The sequence below is a fragment of the Microtus oregoni genome, unplaced genomic scaffold (assembly GCF_018167655.1).
Source record: "Microtus oregoni isolate MIOR12 unplaced genomic scaffold, Mior012 000008F_ref0000371, whole genome shotgun sequence".
NCBI lineage: Eukaryota > Metazoa > Chordata > Mammalia > Rodentia > Cricetidae > Microtus > Microtus oregoni.
Window position 1 is genome coordinate 51988045 of NW_024543067.1, and position 6090 is coordinate 51994134.

The window sequence follows — 6090 nt, forward strand, 5'->3', positions numbered from 1 at the left end:
CGTCTCTTCTCTGGTTTGAAACTGGTAAGTAGTGCCTGCAGGTTGCTCCCTCATCTGTTGAAGGAAGACAAGTAAATCAGCTTTTATTTCACCCTGTGTTATTTGTGGTGTTAGAACAAGCTGCTGTCTAGAGCATATTTGCAGCCAAAACATTGGTGCAGCCACGTTATCCAGAAGTCAGATGACCTCTGCTCTTTGGGAAGGGACAGAAATGATACACTCCACCTCTCATGAGTCATAATCTTTTCAGTTTTCCAATGTGTTCTGTGCCATTCGTACAAAAATATCAGGAATGTGTTCCTGGGAAACAGATGTGCATTGCACAACCTGATGAAACTTGTATGATCTGTAGAACCTGGTATGGATCTGAAAGTGAGTGTATGCTCGGTGATCTGTAGGATTTCTGTTTCTCCATCTTTAAGACACTGTACCTGAAGGAAGAGTCAACTGATATCCAGGTATGATATATGGAACCTTGTGCTGGGTCAGCAACTGGAGAACGCTAAAGCTAAGGCATATCTTGAGTGACTCAGGCTTTTGTTCATGATTGTATTGATAAATTCATCAATCGTCTGATCACAAACATACCTGCAATTTAGGATCCGTCTTTGTTACTTTTCTATTACTGTGAGTAAACAGCATGATCCAGGAAACGTGTTTTAAAGCATTAAATTTTGGACAGAGTCACAGTTGCAGAGGAATAAAAATCCATGTCCATCCTTGTGGGGAGCATGGCAGGCAGGCATGGCACTGTAATAGTAGTCGAGAACTTACATCTTGAGATTATATTTATGAGGCACAGACGCATATGCACACATGCATACACAGACACACAGAAATAGAGATAGAGAGAGAAATAGAAAGAAAGAGAGACTTTAATGTCATTGTAAACGTCAAAGCTCACCTCCAGCTAAATAAGACTGGATCTCCAAATCCTTTTCCAACAATTGCAATAACTGGGGACCAAGCATTGAAATATGCAAGTGATTAGGGCCATTCTTATTGAGCATTCTTCTTCTTCTTCTTCTTCTTCTTCTTCTTCTTCTTCTTCGTGACGAAAAGGAGGACGCAAGACACAACAAAACCCACGTGGTGTGAGGTTTATTGCAGCGTGTGTACCGGTAAAGGGAGAGAAGGGAAAAGAGGACGAACGGGTCCTATCACATAAAAAGGAGCTGCCATCTGTGTACCAGGTATAAGTGGCCTGGGACAGTTTGCCCTCCTATATGTGTAAGGGGTGGGGCAGTAGATCATCTAAGGTCTCTATGCAGGAGTGAGATGGGGAATCATTAACATTAGGTTGAGGTAGAAGATTTGAGATATTAAGGGGTGGGCAGCATTGAAAGGTGAGACTGGCATCTTCTACCAGCACCACCTGAAGGGAAAGGACTCGGGAATGGGGTAGGATTTGTAAGCCTTTGTAAGTTAAGAGGTTGGACAGATTATGGTGAGAGAAGACTGTGGTGGGTGCCCCAAAGGTTAGTTTCTTTGACTCACGAATAAGAAGCTCAGCAGTCACCAAAGCACGTATGCAGGGTGCCCAGCCCCGAGTGGTGAAGTCCATTTTCTTTGACAGGTATGCTACAGGCGCAAGAGAAGGTCCCAATTGATGTCCTAAGACCCCAAGGGCATATCCCTCCTTTTCTGCTACATAAAGAGAAAAAGGACGAGTTAAATCTGGAAGATGAAGAGCTGGAGCCTGGATAAGGGCCCGTTGGAATCTCTGGAAGGGTTTGGTAATAGGATGAAGAAGGGGCTCATGCACGGAGCCAAGAGCTGCTTCGTATAGGGGACGGGCAAGGAGAGAAAAGGAGGGGATCCAGGAACGCAGGAAACCGGCCACTCCCAGGAACGATAAGACCTCTTCTTTGGTGGAAGGAACTGCAAGAGATTGAATTAGTTTTTTTCTGTCCAGAGTGATAGCCTTTTGGGTTGGGGTTATGGCTAATCCCAAATATGTTACCTGAGTGGTGGACAATTGAGCCTTAGATTGTGAGACTCTATAGCCCCTTTTGGATAGGAAATTTGATAGGGCTGCAGTCTGTCTTGCTGATCTCCAAAGACGGACTGCATAGGAGAATGTTGTCTACATATTGAATTAGTTTTGATTTATGGAGAGACAGTGAAAGCAGATCAGAGGCCAAAGCCTGGCCATAGAGGTGTGGGCTGTCCCGGAATCCCTGGGGAAGGACAGTCCAGGTGAGCTGCGTGGAAAAATTAGTGTCAGTATCAGTCCAGGTGAAGGCAAAGATGTTTTGAGATTGAGGACAGAGGGGAATGGAGAAAAAAGCATCCTTGAGGTCTAGAACTGAGAAGTGAGAGGTTCCTGAAGGAATGTTAGACAGAAGGGTAAGGGGATTAGGGACGACTGGGTGAAGAGGAACAACAGCAGAGTTAATGAGCTGGAGGTCCTGAACTAAACGATAAGTTCTGTTAGATTTTTTAACAGCCAGTATAGGGGTATAAAAGGGGGAGGAGGTGGTGCGGAGCAGCCTTTTCCTCAAAAGGTCAGAGATAAGAGGTTTAAGTCCTCTGAGGCTCTGGGAAGAGAGGGGGTACTGAGCTTGAGTAATATACTTGGTGGGGTCTTTAATAGAATAACAATGGGGGAATGGTGTTTAACTACAGCGGAATTTTGGGTGTCCCACACCAGAGGATCCACTTGGGAGGCTGGAAGAGGAAAAGACGCGTTAGTGTCAGAAGGTTGGGGAGCCAGGAGAAGAAGAAACTGCGTCACTGACGAATCTGGAATAAAGCGAATGGGGGGAGTGAAAGAAATGGAGGCTCCAACCTTAGTTAAAAGGTCCCTCCCCATGAGGGGTACTGGACAAGTTGGCATAACCAAGAATGAATGAGTGAGAAAAATACCTCTAAACACACAATTGAGTGGTGGAGTTTGTTGAGGTAAATAAGGCTGTCCCCCTACCCCGACAATAGGAGAACTTGAAGGAAAGGTTGGCCTCCAGAATTCCCTCAGAACCGAATACGTTGCTCTGGTATCCAAGAGGAACGAGATGAGCTATCCTGACACAGTGAGAAGTACCCATGGCTCCTGATTGCAGATGACAGTGGCAGTTGGGTCGTTAAGGGAGGAGCCCAGGCACCTTCAGTCATCCAGGGCCAAGCAGAATAGGTCAACTTGGAAATTTTTAGGGTCTAATGCGTCCATGCCACCAAGCACAAGTGGACAATCTACAGACCAGTGACCTTCCCTGTGACACCTTGGACAAGGTCCCCTAGGACTTCGATGGGGATTAGGGCATCCTCGGGCCCAGTGACCTGTCTTACCACACTTAAAGCACAGACCCGGTGGTTCACGCACCCTGGGAGGTGGGGGAGCAGCATGAACAGGATGGAATGGGTAGCCTGTCACCTCGGTCAGTTGAGCAGCCACGGCTATCAGGCTATCACGTGGCAGTGATTGCAAGCTTTGTCATGTCGTGCATGATACACTTTGAAAGCTGTCTTCAGGACTTCCGCCTGTGGGGTTAAAAGGCCCTTCTCCAAACGCCTGAGCTTGGCCTTGATGTCTGAATAACATTGATTTTAAAAAGTGAGTCATTAGTAACTGTCTGCCCTCCGGGGATTCTGGGTCCAAGTTTGTAAACTGCAACAGGGCTTTCGTAAGGTGTTCCAAAAATGCAGAAGGATTTTCCTTCGTATCCTGGATAATCTCTGAAAGTTTAGAACAATTTATTGGCTTAAGGGCAGCCTTACGGAGGCCTGTCAGGAGACAAGTTAAAAATCAGTCCCTGGCCAAAACCTCACCCGGACTGTTATAGTCCCAGTGTGGTTCTTGGTCTGGAACCGCCTCTGCCCCCGGAGGGTGGGAGGCTAGAGTTTGGTGAACTTGGTCCGCATGTTGTCTGGCCTGCTCCCAGACCCGCCTGCGCTCCTTGGGAAGAAAGTTATTAGACAGGATCATAAAAATGTCATGGAAAGTGAGGTTGTAGGATTGGGTAATATATTGAAATTCTTTTATAAAAGTGGTAGGATTAGACGTATAGGACCTAAGTAATTTGGCTATATGGGAAAGTTCTGACAGGGAAAACGGAGCATGAACCCTAACCAATCCATCTGCACCAGCCACCTCCCGCAGTGGCAGGATGGCAGCAGGCTTGGCTTGGTTAGGATTAGGCTCCCTGACGGCACGTGAACGCATGAGCGGAGGAGTGAAGGAAGGTGCTAGCACCACACAGCCAGCGCGAGAGGAAGGGGAACTCAGCGGGGCTTTGGAAGACCGAGGAAGTGGAGTAGGGCAGGAGGGAGATGGGGAGGATGAATCTGAAGAGGCTTCTGATGACCTGTATGACCTACGATGAGGAGGGGGTGGGTGGGAGGAAGCGGAGCCTGAGGAGCCGGATGGAGACCTGCTGGCAGAAGAAGGGTGTTTTAAGTGAGACTCTTTTAGATCTGGAATAGGATTTGGGTGGGGTCTCCGGGGACCTAGAAGGAGAAAGGTTAGGTGAGGTTCTCTTATGCCTGGACCTGGAAGATTTATGTGGGACTTCTGGAGACCTAGAACTGGAAGATTTACATGAGGTGTCATAGTGAGAAAGCTCAGGTGAGGGCTTTGTATGCCTGGAAGAAACTTTGGAAGAAGAAGGCTTAGGTGAGGTGTCGCTTGACCGGGCAGAACTGGAGGAGATGGCTCTCCGAGACCAGGAAGGTGGAGCTCGTCAGCTGGGTCCATAGCAGGAGTGGAGGGTTCCAGAGTAGCAGATGGTATAGCTAAAAACATGTGAGCAGGTGAATAGTGGGCAAGAACAGAGGGGTCAGTCTTAAGAGCCACATAAAAGAAAGCTGTGACATAGAAGAGTTCCTTCCATTTGCCTGAACAGTGACAGTAGTTAGCTAACTCCTGTAAAATGTCGGGGTCAAAGGAGCCGTTAGGCGGCCACTTGAAATTACCCTCTAAGGAATATTTCGGCCACTTCTTTGAGCAGAGAGGGATGAGTGTAGATAACTTAACAGAGGGAATTAAGGTGTGAGGCCGAAGAGCATCCAATAGTCGGCCTAGGGGGGAGGATGGGGGAATAGCTTTCCATGACTTGGCACCCATGGCTAAAACCGTGGAGACACCCACAAAAAAAACGTGGCACCTCAAGCCATAAGGCGAAATGCAGATGAACGAACACTCAGGCCCTGTAAGCAGGCATCCGAGCTTACAGGAGGAGTGCTATAGCCTGGCTGAATTGACTCGAGCCTCCGACAGGAGATAAATTCACGGGCAGGAGGGAACCAGCCAAGGCCAGGCTGCCTGTTGCAGCCAGCTTGCACCGTAGCGAGCTGTACGGAGAGAAGATAGGAAAAAACAAAAAAGGAGAGAAGGAAAGAGAGCTGAGGACTCCGAGTCCTCAGGGGCAGGTGGGTGAGGGGCTGGCTAAGCAGCGGAGATTGCTGGGAGCTCAATCAGACAATCTCTGGGCTAAAAGGGGCAGTTCAGCTAGCCGAAAGGGAAAACTCATGATTGAGCTGGTGGTGGTCGCCGGGTTGCGTTCAGGCAGATAGAACACGTGGGTCTCGTTGTGGAGCGGTCCTCGGTCCTGACCATGCCCCTGAGCGAGGACGGAGCTCTGGGCAGTGCCAGAAGCCGAAGTTCCAGCCCCCGAGTGGAGATCCGGGGCGGGCGGGTCTCCCGAGTAGGCACCAAATCATCATCATCATCATCATCATCATCATCATCATCATCATCATCATCATCATCATCTCCTCCTCCTCCTCCTCCTCCTCCTCGTCCTCCTCCTCCTCGTCCTCCTCCTCCTCGTCCTCCTCCTCCTCCTCCTCATCCTCCTCGTCCTCCTCCCTCCTCGATGAAAAAGAGGACGCAAGACACAACAAAACCCACGTGGCGCGAGGTTTATTGCAGTGTGCGTACCGGTAAAGGGAGAGAAGGAAAAAGAGGACAAACGGACGGTGTTCCAGCTTTTAAAGGGTCCCCCACGCACGTGCGTCAAATGCCATGTTCTGTGCCTGCACAGCCTTTGCGAGGAACGCTAGGGGCTCCTGGGAAATGTAGTTCCCCAGGCGAGCTATGCTCAGGGGCCTTCTGGGGAATAACAAGCACCTCTAATCAGCACCTGGACTTAC